This window comes from Onychomys torridus, chromosome 5, assembly GCF_903995425.1.
Source record: "Onychomys torridus chromosome 5, mOncTor1.1, whole genome shotgun sequence".
In the NCBI taxonomy this organism is placed as follows: Eukaryota; Metazoa; Chordata; class Mammalia; order Rodentia; family Cricetidae; genus Onychomys; species Onychomys torridus.
Window position 1 is genome coordinate 34809472 of NC_050447.1, and position 17964 is coordinate 34827435.

Consider the following 17964-nt stretch of genomic DNA (forward strand, 5'->3'; position numbering starts at 1 on the left):
TCCTGGATCTTGCTCTGTAGACCAGACTGGCCTTGAACTCATAGAGATCCACCTGGCTCTGCCTACTGGGATTAAAGGCATGAACCACCACCACTCAGCTGTAGAATGTTATTTTAAGATGTGTTACTTTTCTTTCTTTTTTTTTTTATGTTGTGGAACATTTGTTTTAATGATGTAAAGATGTGCTGCATTCTTTTATGTTACATTTGTTTAACTCTGTGAAGATATGTTACCGTGCCTGTCAAAACACCTGATGCTCTAATAAAGAGCTGAACAGCCAATAGCAAGGCAGGAGAAAGGATAGGCAGGGCTGTCAGGCAGAGAGAATAAATAGAAAAAGAAATCTGAGCAGAAAATTTAAGAATAATTGAACAAGGAGAGGAGGATGCTAGGTGCCAGCCACTCAGCCACATAGCCAGCCATGGAGTAAGATTGAAAGTAAAATATACAGAAGTAAGAAAAGGAAAAAGCCCAGGGGCAAAAGGTAGATGGGAGCCTGTAATCCCAGCACTCGGGAGGCAGAGGCAGGCAGATCTCTGTGAGTTCAATGCCAGCCTGGACTACAGAGTGAGTTCCAGGAAAGGCACAAAGCTACACAGAAAAACCCTGTCTCAAAAAGCAAAAACAAACAAACAAACAAAAAGCTGGAAAGAAACAAGCCAAGCTAAGGTCAGGCATTCATAAGCAAGCTGGGTGGTGGGATCCCAAAAAAGCAAAAACAACCAACAACGCAGGGCTCAGCTTATAAGGGTTAAACAAATACTTTGTGTGGTGTGTGTGTGTACATGGACATCTAATAAAAACTTTTATAAATTATTATATTTCTAAAATGTTCCTTCCTTTCTTTTTCTCCATACAACTTATATAAAGTGCACAAGTCTCAGCCAGATGTAGTGCCTGAAATGCACCTTTTGGGGTAGTAGGATTTACAAGATTGAGGTCAGCCCAGGCTACCTAGTCAGATACAGTCTCACAAAGAGGTGAAACAAAAGCCCCTGTAATTCCAGCACTTGAGAGATGGAAGCAGGAGGATTTGGAGTTCAAGGCCAGCAAGGACACCCACGTGAGACACTATCAGGAAGGCAGGCGGGCAGGTGGGCAGGCGGGCATCTCACTTAGTTCAATCTGAAGTGCAGACCTTCATAGGATTCTCATTTTTCATTTATTGCTTTTAAAACAAGCCTAACGTAGCCCATGCTGACCTCAAACTCCCAAACCTCTCATGCCTCCATCTCCCAAGTTCTGATATTCCAGAACACCCGGTACTGTTCTAATTTTTTGAAAGCCCCAGTGTTACATGGTTGAACCCATCTTTATCTATCTACCACAAATACACCCTCAGAAGGACTCCTCTGTGGGACTCGGTTGTTTACGAAGCTCCACTCTTCTCCACGAGGGGGCAGAGTGGTGTAGGGGAAAGGCCACCATCTCTGGGGTAAGGACAGGCTGGTATGGATCTCTGAGGTTTTACTGGCTTAGGGTAAGAATTTAAGCTCTGGCCGTCTAATTTTTCCCCATCTACTTGAGAGTCCAGACAACTTATAGAGCTGTAATTAAGATGTGAACAAAAAATAAGTTAATGCCTGCAAATACTGCCCAGTCCTGGTGCAATTAACAATGTTCCTTTTTTCTTTCTTTCTTTTCCTTTTTTTTTTTTTTTTTGGTTTTGCCTATGTACGTACACATGATGTAGGTGCTCCCTGCGGGCCAGAAGAGGATGCCAGATCTCATTACAGATGATTGTGAGCCACCATGTGGTTGTTAGGAATTGAACTCAGGACTTCTGGAAGAGCAGTCAGTGCTCTTAACCTGAGTCATCTCTCCAGCCCGTGTATGAGTGTTTCTCTGTGTGTGGAAGTGTATGTGCACATGTGTGCATAGTGTATGTGAAGGCCTGAGATAGACATAGGTATCATTCTTTTACTTTTATTTGTTGTTGTTGTTTTTATTTTGTAGAAATGTCTTACTATGTAGCCCTAGAGGGCCTGAAACTTTCTATGTAGAGCAGGCTGTGTTTGAACTCACAGAGATCTGCCTGCCTCTGTCTGTCAAATGGTGGGGTTAGAGACACTCAGCCCCAGCAAGGTATTAAAAATTAATAATATCCACTGTCAGGGAAGGTGCTGTACAATAGGTACGTTCAGCCATGGATGATGGGAGTGTCACTCAATACAACCTTTCCAGAAAGGAACTCATAAAAAGAACAAGGCATCATGAGGCCACACACATTGCATCTTTAGAAATTATTCCTGGAGGAAGACTCATAAATGAGCACCACAATTTAAAGACTTTTCATCAGTGGTTACTAATGCTGTAGAAAAAAAAAAAAAAAAAACCAAAAAGATCTGATAATAGAAATTTTAAATAAATCGTGATGTGTATCATGCCTAGGAATCTTATGCTGTGATTTTAAGAAATGACACCCTTATTAAAGTAACTAAATAAATAAAGTGTCCAACCATTATTTCATGCTCGAGGAATAAAGGAAGGAAAAGGAATAGAGCAATAGAAATATTTATTATATAAAATATTTCTGGATCATGGGCTATTGGTGCATGCCTGTCATCCTAGCTGAGGCTGAGGCAGAAGGATCTCAAGTTCCAGGCTTGTCGGGCTGGCTACAGAGCTGGTTCAACTTGAGCCTGGGCAGCTTACTAAGACTTTCTGTCAAAAGTAAACAAACAAACAAACAACGAAGGAGAGGGAGGGCTGGCAAGATGGCTCAGGATATAGGTGTTTGTGCATAGTTCTGATGACAGTAATTTCAGTCCCTGGACCCCACAAGGTAACAAGAGAGAATCAATTTACACACACACACACACACACACACACACACACACACACACTAATTAATTAAACGCTGGGTTGTAGCTCAGTTAATAGAGTGCTTGCATAGCATGCCTGATTCCCAGGACTTTAGAAAACTTGACTTGGTAATGCTTGGTTTAAACCTTTGGTCTGTTTTTTTGATTTTTTTCAAGACAGGGTTTCTCTTTGTAGTTTTGGTGCCTGTCCTGGATCTTGCTCTGTAGACCAGGCTGGCCTGGAACTCACAGAGATCCGCCTGGCTCTGCCTCCTTAGTGCAGTGCTGGGATCAAAGGCGTGTGCCATCACCGTCCTGCTTTTTTTTTTTTTAAATTAAGATTTTATTATTTATGTATATGAGTACTTTATCTGCATGTGCAACTTTATGCCAGAAGAGGGCATCAGATCCCACTAGAGATGGTTGTGAGCCACCCTGTGGTGGCTGGGAGTTGAACTCAGGACCTCTGGAAGAGCAGGTGGTGAGGTGCTCTTAACTACTGAGCCATCTCTCCAGCCGCCCTGGCTTTAGTCTATTTTTTTTAAATCCAAATATAATTGAATTATTTTGAGACAAAAATCTCATTATGTAGCCTTTATTTTTGGGTCCTGAGATTAGAACCCTGGACCTTGAACATGCTAAGCATAATCTCTACCAACAAGTCACATTCTCCACTCTAAGTCTTATTTTAAATTTAAACCTATTTGATAGCAGTAAGGTAAAATGACAAGGGATTTGATTAGTTTCCTCTGTTCTTGAAGTTCTTATAAACAGAATCTCACACGAAGCAGTCTTCTGTCTGGGTTCTTTTGCACATGTCTTTGAGTTCTATCCACGTTGTTCCTTTTTATAGCTGAATACTGTGTTTCATTGTATGAAAGCCCACAATTTACCCATCCATTCTCCTGCTGATGGACATTTGTATTCTTGCCAGTTTTGGACAATTAGGAAAAAGGCTGCTGTTGTGTGACTTTTTTTTTTTTTTTTTTTTCCGAGACAGGGTTTCTCTGTGTAGCTTTGCACCTTTCCTGGAACTCGCTTTGGAGACCAGGCTGGTCAAACTCACAGAGATCTGCCTGCCTCTGCCTCCCTAGTGCTGGGATTACAGGCATTTGCCGCCACCACCGCCCGGCCTATGTGACATTTTGATTGTGTTCTGACAAATAAAGCTTGCTTGGATTCAGAGGGCAGAGCTAGCCACTAGCTGGCCATGGAGTTTTAGAGGACTGTAGATAGATGAGACAGGAAGTGATAAGGCGGGGCTGAGAGAGGATCTTGGTCCTTTTGGATGGAGGAACAGAAGAGGTAGGAAGTGACTGGCTCCTCCCCTCAGTTCCCTGAGAGGCTAGTCTTATGGCAGAGGAGGTTCATTTACTGCCAGCTTGGGGAGCCATGTTTACTGCCCCAACTCTGGGAAGTTTCTAGGCCCATACCACCACGGAGTAGCATGCTGCCCATTTTTGCCACTAGCACTGAGCCAGAGAGCTATCTCTTAAAGGAACAGTGCCTCTGCTTACTGCCAGCGAACTGAGCCCACAGGAGAAAAGGAGCCTGCCAAGAAGCCATGCTTGACTCCTTTCTCATGTGTCTAGAATCCTTTTGCAAGTTTTGTCAGGTTTCATGTGGAAATTTTGGCCATATGTTGGAATGCCATATATAATGGAACATTTTCTTTGAATTTGTCAAAGCAAATGGACTAGTCATTGTTAAGGTAATTTTTACCTGTGTTTATTTGTATACAGTTATTATACTTATTGTATATAGTTTTACTATGTTAGTTAAAACCTTTGCTTTTTATTTAGACAAAAAAGGGGAAATGATGTGTGCTGTGGATGATTGGTTGATAAATAAAGAGCTGATTGGTCAGTGGCCAGGTAGGAAGTATAGGTGGGACAAAGAGAGAGGAGAATTGTGGGAAGTGGAAGGCGGAGGAGAGGGACGCTGCCAGCTGCCTCCATGAGAAGATGTTAAGGTACTGGTAAGCCACAAGCCATGTGGCAACTTACAGATTAATAGGAATGGGTTAATTTAAGATATAAGAACTAGATAGCAAGAAGCCTGCCACGGCCATACAGTTTATAAATAATATAAGCGTCTGTGTGTTTGAGTCTGAGTGGCTGCCAGCCTGGGCGGGATTGGAGATAGCTCCAGCTACAGATGTGTGATGTTTTGATTGTGTGCTGACAAAGCTTGCTTGGAGTTAGAGGGCAGAGCTAGCCACTGGTAGATCATAGAAATTTGGAGGACTGTAGAGAAATGAGACAGGAAGTGGTAAGGCGGGTAAACGTAAAAATTTTAGATGTAACTGTAGATTGCTCATGGAGAGGGGTACATAATTTTGGATTGCAGTTTCTTTTCTTTATTGTGGAAACCAAAGCCAAATTTGCTTCCCAAATATTTATTCCACCCAACACATCTCTCTCTCCTTTATATTTTAGCCTAGTGACAGTGTGTTGGGAATGCAGTTGTGTTTGTTGAAAACATCTTTTATCTGGATCTAGATGATTAAGAGCACCCAGTTCCCAGTACCCACCTGGCAGCTGATGTTTGTCTGTAACTGCAGCTCTAGGGGTCCAACCCAGACACAGACAAAACACCATCCACAAATAAAAATAAATAAATCACTTAAAATTATTTGTAAAAAAGAAAAACAAATCTTCTATCAATCACTCTCTGGTTTATATTTGAAACAAACATTTTTTAAAAATTATATTTATATGTGTGTGTGTTTCCACATAAGTAGAGCTGTCTGTGGAGGTCAGAAGAGGGTGTTGGCTCCCCTGGAGCTGGAATTACAGGTGTTGTGAGCTACCCAATGAGTCCTTTGCAAGAGCAGCCCATGTTCTTTAACTGCTGGGCATCTCTCCAAGCCTTCTGTGGGTTATCTTTTATTCTCTTTTTAAAAATAAGTCTGTTAGTTAGATGTGGTGGCACACACATGTAATCACTGCTCAGTAGGTAGAGTCAGGAGGCATGCTAGAAGTTCATGGTCAGCCTGAACTACATAGTTAAGACTGTCTCAAAAATAAATAAATAAATAAATAAATAAATAAATAAATAAATAAAAAAAATACATGGCATAGTGGTTAGGAGCACTTGTTGCTCTTTCAGAGGACCTGAGTTCGGCTCCCAGAACACCCACATGGTGGCTCATGACCATCTATAGCTTCAGTTCCAGGGGATCCAGCACCTTCTTCTGACCTCCAAGAGCATCAGGCAAACATGGTATCCATATACACACAGGCAAAACACTCATACACAAAAAATAAAATAAAAAATATAAAAACTAAAATAATGATAATATTAGAATAAATAGGGAGTCAGGTGTGGTGGCACTGCCTTTTTAAATTTTTATTTGTTTGTTTGTTTTTCGAGACAGGGTTTCTCTGTAGCTCTGGTGGCTGTCCTGGAACTCACTTTGTAGACAAGGCTGGCCTTGAACTCACAGAGACCCACCTGCCTCTGCCTCCCCAGTGCTGGGATTACAGGCGTGCGCCACCACCGCCCGGCTTAAATTTTTTTTATTGAAATGTTTTTCATACAATATATTTTGACCATGTTTTCCTTCCCTCAATCCTTCCTACATTCTTCCCACCTCCCTACCTTTATGTCTTGTTCTCTTTTTCTTTCAAGAGCAAGTAAACAAAAACCCAAGAAACAAAAACAAAAACCTCCACAAAAAACAAAAGTCAAAATAAACAAGCAGAAGACCAATAAGATTTTAAAAAGCCAAAATCAAGTAAAACAAAACAAAAAGTCCACAAAACGGCTCTTGAGTTTGCTTCTCCAGGGCAGGCGGCCTGCTCTGAAGTACGCATAGCAAGTAAGGAGAAACTGATCGGAGAAAACTGATTTTCCTTTTGCCAGAGGGATCAGTAGCTTCTTGGTTAGGGGGGACCCTGCCTGGCTTGTGTAGGCACAGGCCTTTAATCCCAACAGTCGAGAGACAGAGCAAGTGGATCTCTGAGTTGGAGGCCAGGGCAGCCTGGTTTACAGAGAGAAAACTTATCTCAAAAACCCAACCAACCAACAAACCAGGGAAGATAAATAGGGGCTGGAGAGATGGCTCAGCACTGGAGATTGCTTGTTGCTCTCCAAGAAAACCTGAGTTCAGTTTCCAGCACCCTTTGTGGGTGGTCACATCTGCCTCTAACTCCAGCACCAGAAGATCAGAAGAACCCTCTGGCCTCCATGGTCATCTCCATGGCACCATACCGACATGCAGACACTACATGCATACAATTAAAAAATTTAAAAATCTTTGGTGTGGAAAAAAAAAATTTAAAAATCTTTGAAAAGCAAACTATATGCTTGCGCGCTCCTATATGTGTGTGTGTGTGTGTGTGTGTGTGTGTGTGTGTGGTGTGTGTGCTAGTGTATATTCAGGTATGTGTGGAGGCTAGAGGACAATTCCAGAAGCCCAAAGGATTTCTCATTAATCCAGGGCTCACTAGCTAGGCCATGCTGTGAGCCTGAAGAATCCACCTGTTTTTACTTTCTCAGCACTGGTATTGTAAACATCTCCCAGAGTTTTACAAGGGTTTGGGGGATCTAATTCAAGTCTCTGTACTTGCAAGGTAAGCAAGCACTTTACTAACTGTTGCTCTAACCCTCAACTATAAAGTTTGAACTTTCAGTCTTAAAATGATGATGATGATGATGATGATGATGGAGGAGAGAGAGAGAGAGCATGGATGTGTGACATGCCACAGTGTGTGTGAAGGTCAGAGAGCAACTTTCAGGAGTCAGATCTCTCCTTCTTCCATGAGACTTCAGGGATTGGAAGTCAGGTTGCCAGGCTGGTGTGGCAGGTGCTTTTACTAGCTGAGAAGTCCCCCCACCCCCCACCATCTCCCAGCTCCAAGTCTCAATATGTAGCCATGCATGGCCAGGACTTCGCTATGTAGGCCAGACTGAACTCAAAGATCTGTCTGCTTCTGCCTCTAAGGACAATCTCGAGTAGCCTTCATTGGCCTCAAACTCACTATGTAGCCAAGGACAGGTACGGATTTCCTGATCCTCCTGCCTCCACCTCCTTGATGCTGGGATTATAGGCATGAATGGCCACTTTGGTTTTGTGCAGTGCTGGGGATGGAACCCCACACACTAGTGCACACACTAGGTAAGCATTCTACTATCTGAGTTTACAGCCTCAGCCCCTAGGCATAATCTTGTATCTAATCTAAATTTGATGTTTGAGAATACATTCAGATACATTTTATTCCTCTGTGAGTATCTAACTCATTGCCCTTCATTAAGGAGACGCACGCCTTTAATCCCAGCACTTGGGAGGCAGAGGCAGGCGTATCTTTGTGAGTTCGAGGCCAGCCTGGGCTACAGAGCAGATCCAGGAAAGGCTCAAAGCTACACAGAGAAACCCTGTCTCGAAAAACAAAAACAAACAAACAAAAAAACTTATCTGGTTGGGGATTTAACTCAGTGGTAGAGCACTTGCCTAGCAAGCGCAAGGCCCTGGGTTCAATCTTCAGCTACACACACACACACACACACACAAAGATAGCTCAGAGTTTAAGAACACACCACACACTATTCTAATCTGCGTTCTACGTTCAGTTCCCAGCTCTCACATGGTGCCTCACAACTGCCTTCAAATCCAGTTCCAGGCAACCTGATACTCTCTTCTGGTCTCCATGGATTTACAACCCCCCCCCCCCCCACATGTGATGCACATCAACTCCTGTAGGTACACACAACATACATATTAAACACACACACACACACCCTTCTTTTCTGAAGTGCCACCATTGTTATAAATTAAGAGGCCTTGTGTGCAGACCCGTTTCTAGGCCTACAGTAATTTGAAAGTTAATTGAGTATGCAAGCAAAAAGTGTGAAGGCCACATGACTGAACAGTCCTGGGGTCTTTAGTCATTTAACGCCCCTGTGCCCCTGTGCTGCGGGGTGGAGGTGGTGTCAGACAGGATGGCGCGGTAAAGCAGCTAGGCACTCTGAGCCAAGAAGCCTCAGCCAGCCCTAGTAATGGTTTTTTTCCCTTTTGTTGTTATATTTCAAGTGCCACAGAGCACATGGAAACAACACCCACTTGGGCAGGAAATGCCAGGGAAAGAGCCCAGAGGACGTGACATTTGGGTGGGTCATGAGTGACGGGGAAATCTGTCATCTCTTTTTATGACTGCAATCTGCTGTCTGTGGCGCATTTCCCACAGGGGTTTCATCTACATTGCATCTTATCTGATTTAGAAGGGCCTGAGGACCGTGCCTTGCCCCGCCCCGCCCCAGCCCTGGTCACAGAAGATCCACAGCTGGAGCTGGCTCTGCCTTTGGTCAGACTCCGAAGTGCTTCATGAAGGCCTGGGCTGGGCCTCAAAATTTTTCTGTAACTGCAGTGCCACAGGATTCCTGAGTTTCACCCACACAGGCTCGCTCCTTGAGCCCCAGCTGGCTGCCAACACCCACACCAACAAACTCACCCCCAGCACCACCACCCTTGGCGATGTCGGAATTCACACACACACACACACACACACACACACACACACACACCCGCACCCCCCCCCCCCCCCCCCCACTCCCCATGTCTATCTGTGCTCTGGGAGAAGAGCACAGGGTCTTGTGCAGCACAGACACCTGATAAGCATCTGGTGAACAACCAGTGAGTAACTACAGTAGATCAGGATACAGGAGCCGCTGTGTAGCAAGAAAGGGGAGGAAGAGTGGCTGCCCAGTGTTCTCTGTGCATCGGAATCATGGAGGAGCCTTGCAGTATTCAGATTCCCGCTCCCTTCCCCGTCTGGGAGATGAGAATGGAGCACACAGAAAGCAGCCACAGCTGCCCAGTGAAACTCCCTAGGACATTCCGTTCTTGATGCCCTAGCAGGTTTGGAAATGATAGCGTTACTAAACACCTGGACACATTCTTCATTAAAACTATCAGATTGAGCCAGGTGTGGGAGCCCATGCCTTGAATGCCAGCACTCGGGAGGCAGAGGCAGGCGGATCTCTGGCCAGCCTGGCCTCAGTGAGTCCCGGGAAAGGTGCAAAGCCACACAGAGAAACCCTGTCTCAAAAAAAAAAAAAAAAAAAAGGAGGGTGAACACACCTGCAAACACATACACATATACTTCACATGAACACATACAGAAAAAGAAAGAAAAAAGAAGTATTATTTTAGTTTTTTTTTTGTTTTTTTTGTTTTCTTTTCAAGACAGGGCTTCCCTGTGTAACAGTCCTGGCTGTCCTAGAACTCACTCTGTAGCCCAGGCTGGCCTCGAAGAGGCCATAGAGATCTCCCATAGAGATCCGCCTGGCTCTGCCTCCTGAGTGCTGAGACCACTACCACCGGCTCAAAAAAAAAAGAAAAAAAAAGATTTATTAATAATATTTAGCACAGGAAAAACTGAATAGATATAGGAAGGAGTTTGCTTGTGATTTTATGTCTTTCCATGGCACTAAAAATTTAGCCCCAGGAATTACTATTTTATATGTTACAAGAGGATATATAGCTCAGTTGGCAGAAGCTTACCTAGTTTTTATGGGTTCCACCACCAGAACCACACAAACCAGTCATGGTGGCATACCCTGTAATCCCACCACGCTAGAGGTGGGAGCAGAAGGACCAGACATTAAAAGTAATCCTTGGCTGCAAAGTAAGTTTGAGGCCATCCAGAGCTACACAAGAATTTGTCTAAAATAACACATACATACACATATACACACATACACACACACACACACACACACTTGCATGTGCACATATACACATACATACACACTTGCGTGTACACACACAAATAAATAAATAGCTTTTTTTAAAAAAAAAAAAAAAAAAAAACCCACCAAGCTGGGCAGTGGTGGTACACACCTTTAATCCAGGCACTCAAGATACAGAGGCAGGTGAGAAAAAAAATCCATATATCCTCTGGATCCTGTGAAATGTTTTCTTTCCAGCAGGGGGCAGCAATGATTCTCAACTACCCCTGATTAAGCACTAGACAGGGTTGGCGTCCACAGGTTTTCAGTGCCAGGCTCAAATACTGTCCTTGGATCACAAAGGAAACAAAAGACAATAACCTGTCTTCCAGATTTCTCCTTCTATATGTTCTCTGCCTGCCAGCTGTACGAATTGTTGAATAATAAATACATTTTCCATACGGCTCTTTTATTGATTCCGAAAAACCTTTATTGTCCCTGAAGTTTAGTTTTCTTTCTTTTTTCCCCAGTTTCAATGTATCCCTGGCTGACTTGGAACTCTCTTTGTAGACCAGGCTGTCCTGGAACTCACTCTGTTGTTTGTTTTTTGCTCTTTTGTGGGGCCTGCCACCCAGTTCCCAAATAAATCATACATGGAGGATTATTATTATTATTATTATCATTATTTTAAAGATTTGTTTATTATGTATACAGTGTTCTGCCTACATGTATCCCTGCAGGCCAGAAGAGGGCATCAGATTTCATTACAGGTGGTTGTGAGCCACCATGTGGTTGCTGGGAATTGAACTTAGGACCTCTGGAAGAACAGTCAGTGCTCTTAACCTCTGAGCCATCTCTCCAGCCCTTGGATTATTCTTAATTATGAATGTCCAGCTTTAGCTAGGCTTGTTTCTTGCCAGATTTCCTTAACTTAAATTATCCCATCTATCTTTTCCCTCTGGACTTTTCCCATTCTCTTACTTCTGTAAATTTTATTCTTACTCCGTGGCCTGCTGTGTAGCTGGGTGGCTGGGCCCTGGAGTCCTTCTCCTTCTCTGGCTACTTCTCACTTCTTCCAGATTTTTCCTTCTATATATTCTCTCTGCCTGCCAGCTCCACTTATCCTTTCTCCTGCCTCACTATTGGCTATTCAGTTCTTTATTAGACCATCAGGAGTTCTAGACAGACACAGTAACACAGCTTCACAGAGTTAAACAAATGCAACATAAACAAAAGTAACACACCTTAAAGTAACATTCTACAACATCAATCTGTAGACCAGATTGGCCTTGAATTCAGAGATCTGCCTGCCTCTGCCACCCAAGTGCTGGGATTACAGGGGAGTATCACCACTGCCTGGCTTTTTATTATTTCTTTTCTTGTTTTTGAAGCTCAGTTTTCTCATCGGATAAAGCCTATGGATTTGCTGAAACCACTTTAAAAAGTTCTCTTTCCATCTGTTTAAAAACAACAAGCCTGGCAGTGGTGGCACATGCCTTTAATTCCAGCACTTAGGAGGCAGAGGCTGGAGGATCTCTGAATTCAAGGCCAACCTGGTCTACAGATCGACATTGTAGAATATTATTTATTCCAGGCCAGCCTGGTCTACAAAGAGAGTTCCAGGACAACCAGAACTGTTACACAGAGAAACTCTGTCTCAAAACCCCAACACTCTTCCCCTCCCCACCAAAACCCACAAAACTTTAAGCAGGCATGATGGTATGCACCTCTAATCCCAACACTTGGGAGGCAGAGACAGGCAGATTGAGTTTGAGGCCAGCCTGGTCTACAGAGTGAGTTCCAGAACAGCCAGGGTTACTCAGAAATTATGTCTCAGAAAACCCTAAATAAATAAATAAAACTTTAGTTGGGCATGGTGGCACATGCTTTCCAGTACTCAGAAGGCAAAAGCAGGCAGAGCTCTAGGAGTTTGAGGCCAGCCTGCTCTACACAGTAAGTTCCAAACTAGCCAGTGCAACCAACATAGTGATAATCTGATTTAAAAAAAAAAAAAGCTGGGCAGTGGTAGCGCACACCTTTAATCCCAGCACTTGGGAGACAGAGGCAGGTGAATCTCTGTGAGTGTGAGGCCAGCCTAGTCTACAAAGTGAGTTCCAGGACAGGCTCCAAAGCTACACAGAGAAACCCTGTCGCAAAAAATATAAGAGAAGGAAAAAAAAAAAGACTTGAGTCTGGAGAGATGGCTCAGCGGTTAAGAACACTGGCTGCTCTTCCAGAGGGCCCAGGTCTAATTCCCAGCATCCACATAGCAGTTTACAACTCTCTGTAACTCTAGTTCCAGGGGATCTGACACCCCCATACAGACATCTGTGCAGGCAAAACATCAATGCACATAAAATAAAAATAAATCATAAAAAATAGACTTTACAAATCAAAATCAGCATTAAGAAGAAACAAGCCTAGTAGTACCCTCTGAAATTAATTGGCTTATTAAATTATCTGTTTGACAGCCCTCAGCTGATCAGGATGAATCATTACTACTTTATATATAGTGTAGATCAAAGAATACCATTTTTGGGTGGGGGTATTGGTAATTACTCAAAACACTGCTGGAGAAAAAGAGCTCTCCCACTCAATAAATGTTTAGCATGTGTGCAAAGGTCATAGGTCTAGTGTTCAGAAGGCACACACAGACTTACCAAAGGATCTTGAGTGGGCTGGCCAAATTCCACAGCAAGCAGTTGTAAATAAACACAAGTTAAAGTTTAAGCGCAACTATCTGTTCTTGCAGTTCGGTCCTCCTCAGTGGGAGGGACTGAGAGGGTGGGGGAGAGTTCTGGTCACTCCAGCAAGAACCTGAGCTCTGCTGTGACCGCAGAAGGCATTTTCTATATAAGCATATTCATTGTGTACTATACATATTTACATACATACAACCTTGGGACTTTGCCAGCATTTTCCATGCTTCAACAGCAATGCTGTTTTTACAGATGGCTAAAAAAAATCATAAAACTATTTTCCTCTGTGTGTGTGTGTGTGTGTGTGTGTGTGTGTGTGTGTGTGTGTATTACTAGGAATAGAACTCAGGGAACATTCCATGCTAGGCAAGTGCTCTGTGCTTAAGCTTGAGAGCTACATCCCCAAGTCTTTTTGTACTTTCTATTTTTTGAGACCAGGCATCACTAAGTTTGCCCAGGCTGGCCTTGAATGCTCTGTACCTAGGCTGGTCTTGAACTTGTGACCATCCTGCTTCAGCCTAACGAGTGCTAGGGTTAAAGGTGTGAACCACCACACCCAGCCCCATAACTATAATTTGATTCGACCAGAATGTCTCTAGGAAAGAGTGAAGTTGCAAAGGAATCTCCGTTTCCAGGGTCAGACAGGAGCTTAGGCCAGAGCTCAAGGAAGGAGATCTAACTCAGGACTAGATAATCAAGACAGGCCTAAGAATCACCTACAACATTTGTTACACTATTGCCATGGTCTGCTCTCTGAGATTTTCATGCTGATCCAAAATGAATTTCATTACACACTATACTCATTAAGGAAAAGAGAGAGAGAGAGAGAGAGAGAGAGAGAGAGAGAGAGAGAGAAGAAAGACAGAAAGAGATTTATTTTTATTTGAGGAGCAGAAGAGGGTGTCAGGTCTGGAGTTACTCGTGGCTGTGAGCTGCCAGATGTGGGTGCTGGGAACAGAACTCTGGTCTTCTGCAAGATCAGGAAACACTCTTAACTACCATCTTTCCAGCTCCACTGTACTGATTTTTTTTTTTTTTTTAAACTGATTTTGGCTCCTGTTTGGGAGCTTGCATGCATTTACGCACACTTGTTAGTGGACAGTCTGGGTGTCTGTCGGCCGATTCCACCTTATTCCAGATGTAATCTCATTTGTTTTGTCTTTTTAACTCTAGCCGGCCCTCAAGCTTCTGGGGATTCGCCTGTCTTCACCTACCCATAGCTGTGGGAGTCCTGAGATTTGAGAGGGCCACTTTGGCACCCTGCTGCACTTGGGTTCTTCCTCAAGCAGTTTTTACCCACTGAGCCAGCTCCTCTGCTCTGAGCTAAAACTGCCATAAACTTTAACCACATGAGGGGCCACACGTGACATTCTGCAGCCATTTCCTTTCCTGCGGGTTTGTTTGTTTTCTCCCAAACACCGACTGGCCTCCTTTATCCTCAGTCAAGGGCATCGCTTTGAAGTGCGGCGGTGTCGGTCGGGCGCCCTTCAGTTCAGCCTTGGCATGAGAGGCTGTGAATTCTTTCATCTGAAACCCTCTTCGGTCTGCCAGCCACACACAAGTCAACAGTCCATCTCTACTCTAAAACCTGCCGCAAATTCACCTCCCTCGGCAGCCTTCCCTGACAACTTTCAACTTTTTGCTATGTGTTCTGTGCTATGTAGATGCAAAGGGATGGTTCGGATATAAGCCGGGAAGGATCCTTAAGACATATGTTAATTCTGGTTCTTTTCATTTGGGGCAGTATGGGTTGATGAAGCCAGCAGGGACTCTGGAATGTGTATGACATGCACACTCGGGCGTCCTTGAATTCATTATGCTGAGCCCTGTCCCCTGGGAAACGATTTTCCCTTCTTGTGGGCTCTTGCCTTCTACCTCAGCCTCTTCAGGTAGCTGTCTTTTCTTTTCTCCGGGAGTGGAAGAACAGGTTTCTTTTACCTTCCCAGAGCACAATAAAGCCCAACCATCATCCCATTGTGTCCTCATCTGTCAGTGAAGGATAATTATAGTCCTTTCCTCCTTGCGATCTTGTAGGAATGAAATGAGATCAGGCATGTTTCCAGACAGTGGCACCTGGCAGGTTGCTCTAGACTGGGTAGTTTAAAGCCTTCCAGCTTTGTAGCTGGCTTCTTGAACAGCAGAGCCCAGCTTCCTCATGCCTCTTGAAGCAATGGTTCTATTTGCTCTTCTCTCCCACTTGTGGAGGGACAAGGAGCCTGGAAGCACCTGTTTTGTTGGTGCTGATGGAGGCAGAGGCAGCGGTATTCTGGGACCAGGAGCTGTGGCCGTTCTGGAGCTCCTGGTTGGTGGCAACACTGTCACTTGGTCGTCAACTGGTTCTACAGTATTTTGGAAGTCATTCTTGGGTATTTAGCCCAGAGTCTGTTTCTTCAACTTTCCATAATAAATTAGCAAGAGAAAAGCATCTGAGAAAAAAAGAAACAAATCAATCACTGTTTTAAAACTTTGTTGAGGACTACTGAGATGGTTAGGTGGGAAAGGTATCTGCCACCAAGACTGATGACCTGAGTTTGATCCCTAAGACCCATCCAGTAGCAGGAGAGAACCAACTCTCAAAAGATGTCCTCTGACCTCCACACCCATACCACATCCATACACAAAATAAGTAAATAAATAGTTTTTTTTTAAATTCACTGAAGGCTTGGTGATATAGGACATAACATTTCAGGAAAGAAAAAAATATCTTTATTTACTTGTGTCTGCATGTGCCACGGCCCATAAGTGGAGGTCAGAAGACAAGCTTCAGGAGTGAGTTCTTTCTTGCCGCCATGTCTGTCATAGTGACTGAACCCAGATGCCTAGTCTGACCGTGCTGCTACTGAGACATCTCACCAGCCTTTCCAGAAAGAAAATTTAAATGGACTACTACACAGGGTCATGCTAAGTAATCATTAGATTGCTAATGTCTCATAGAACTCTATTTAATGACTTTTTTTTTTTTTAAGTTTTAGAGAAGGTCTTGCCATTGTGGCTCTGGTTGGCCTGGAACTCATTATGTCATTATGTAGCCCAGGCTGTCCTCAAACCTCAGTCTTCAGAATGCTGGGGTTACAGGCATATGGCACCATGCCTGGCTCTTGATGGCTTTTCTTGCTTTCTTTTTTTATTTTTTTTTAATTTTGGTGATTTTCTTTCTTTTTTCTTTTTTCTTTTTTTCTATCATCAGCTTGATACAGTACAAATTCTTATCTTAATAGTGAAATGTTTCATTGAAGCTTGCCCCGTGATTGAGTAAAACCAAAACTTATTATAAGCCACAGTCATCCTAGGGTCCCCCCTGCTAGGTAGCCTTCCTGGTTCTGTGGGTTGCAGTGTGTTCTTTGCTTTATATCTAGTATCCACTTACGAGTGAGTACATACCATGTTTGTCCTTCTGAGTCTGGGTTACCTCACTCAGGATGATATTTTCTAGTTCCATCCATTTGCCTGCAAATTTCTTGCTGTGGATTGTTTTTCTCTGCTGAGTAGTACTCCATTTGGTATATGTACCACATTTTCTTGATCCATTCTTCAGTTGTCGGGTATCTAGGTTGTTTCCAGGTTCTAGCTATTATAAATAATGCTGCTATTAACATAGTTGAGCATGTATCTTTGTGGTATGATTGAGCATTCCTTGGGTATATGCCCAAGAGTGGTATGGCTGGGTCTCGAGGTAGATTGATTCCCAATTTTCTGAGAAACAGGATGGCATTTCTTTTTGTTTTAATTATGCATTTATTAATTTTTTGCATGTAGATGTTTTGCCTATATATGTCTCTGCACTGTGTACTACAGCACTTGCAGGACCAGAAGTGGGTGTCAGATCCCCTGGAACTAGAGTTACAGATAGTGATCAGCCCCCATGTAGGTTCTGGGAGCTCAACCCAGGACCTCTGGTAGAGCAGTCAGTGCTCTTAACTGCTGAGCCAGCTCTCCAGCCTCTTTGTGGTGGGGTTTCAACATTATACTGTAAGTCCTAGCTAATGAAAGAAAACAGTAAAAGGAAGTTTCATTCTCTGAGCAGGTGGTCTTAATTCTGCAGAGACTCCTTGGTACAATAGTTGATTATGTTCTCACACCAGGGATGTCATGGTGACAGGGGTCCACTCACATGGTATCTGCACTTACATGGTGTCTGCACCCAGTGTCACAAGCTCCCTGGGATTTTCTGTTGCTCCACCTAGTCACACCTCGTTTCTGAGATCCTCCAGCACACTTGCTCAGCTGTGACCATACTGGCTTTCTGTATATTATTCTTAAAAGGGTGGGTACATGCCATTGTACATTTGTCAAAACCCTCAGAAAGTGCACCAACAAGCCAGCCATGGTGATGCACACCCGTAGCCACAGCCATTGGAAGTTGGGGACTGGAGGACTATGAGTTCCTGGTCAACCTTGGCTATATATCAAGTTCTATGCTAGCCTGGGCTACATGAATCCCTATCTCATAAAACCAGGAACAAAAAGAAGGCAGAACACTAACAGTAACCCTAACACAGACTGTGGTTTGGGGTGATATGATCTGTAAATCTAGCTCACTAGTTGTAGCAGATGTATTCCCCCAGTGTGGGTACTGATAGTGGGGAGTGGGTTCTGAATGCAGAGAGGTCTCTACTGCTTAGTTTTATGTGACCTAAAATTGCTCCTTTGCGGTGGGTGGGGGGAAAACAAAGGAAAATGAAGAGAAGAGGTGGGCACAAGGCAAAATTCAATCCCAAGAACCATAAAACAAGTCTCTTTAAAAGAGAAAAATTACCGGTCAGTGGTGGCGCACGCCTTTAATCCCAGCA